We start from the raw sequence: 1,231 nt of genomic DNA on the forward strand, positions 1-1,231 counted from the left end.
CTGGTGTCAGTTATGCTTCACAGTTTATTGAACTAACAAAAACCCAGACATTGCGCTTACTAAAGAATTTTGTGAAATGGTAGATATGGCTTTAACGTGACATCTCATACATGAAGCCATGCAAGAACATCTTTAATTTGATCTCTCTTTTGACTTAAGCAAAATGGAGGGCACCCATGCAGGGACACTAGAATATGTGGTGGCTCGTATAGAGTATGTTGAGGGAAAGGATAGACCATGGTCCCGAGGTGTCTCATCAGAATGAGAAATAGCCTGCAGGGCCACCATGTGTCACCTCAGCTAAAATCCTCTGTGTTTGTAGCCTGGTTTTGAGGCTACTGAAAACCAGCTTCAGAAAGACAGGTTTATGAACTATGGGATTTCCAGAGTGGCAGGAGCTCCATGATTCAAGAGGGGACTTATCGACAAAATCAGTCTGCATTAGGTAAGCCCCTGCTTAGCTAAAAACAAACAGTGGGAGGGCTGAAACTGACACTGCACTCTTGACTACAAGGAGGCAAGCAGAACCAGGGATAGCAGAAGCCAAGGACCAAATGATCATGGGAATCCACGAGTTGAGGTCTGCAGAGTATGATGGGAACAGCCCAAGATGCCTGTTCCAAGATGAAGAGCAAACTGAGAAACAATATTGACAAAATATGCAAAAAGAGTTCACGCAGCAAGAAAAAAGTTTCAAGAGAGAAATCAGACAACTCACTGCTGAAAATGAACATAAGGAATCCAAAACAAAAGGGGAAATTCCTTCTGCAGTGAAAGTAGGAAAATTCCAAATTCCTACAAAGAATTCACAAAAAATAGCAACAAGGCAAGTACGATTTTGATAAAATTGACAAGGGGCCCCCCAAAACAACACATACTTTCTAGTTCAGGGACACAGCATGATATTGTAGAGAATCAGTTAAATGGAGAAAACTCTGACAGCTAACGTGAATGTCTATTCTGCAGAGATGGGCTGGCAATAGGGATGGATTGCAGGAGGGATTGAAACGTCCCCTTTCCCCAAAATCAACAGTCTGCCAATCAACAATTTGGTTCAAGGAGAATTCACTCTGCCAAGGAGTGCCAATTTATTCTCTGAAGACTTCTGTCAGAGACTGTTGAAGCCTGAAGACAAGCTTTCTTTGTGCCCAAATGTATATGTACAAATACAGTCTGTTCCCTCGTAATATGCATTTCTTTGATGCCAATCATATGTGATGGGAAGAAAGGG

This window comes from Choloepus didactylus, chromosome 2 (genome assembly GCF_015220235.1).
Source record: "Choloepus didactylus isolate mChoDid1 chromosome 2, mChoDid1.pri, whole genome shotgun sequence".
In the NCBI taxonomy this organism is placed as follows: domain Eukaryota; kingdom Metazoa; phylum Chordata; class Mammalia; order Pilosa; family Megalonychidae; genus Choloepus; species Choloepus didactylus.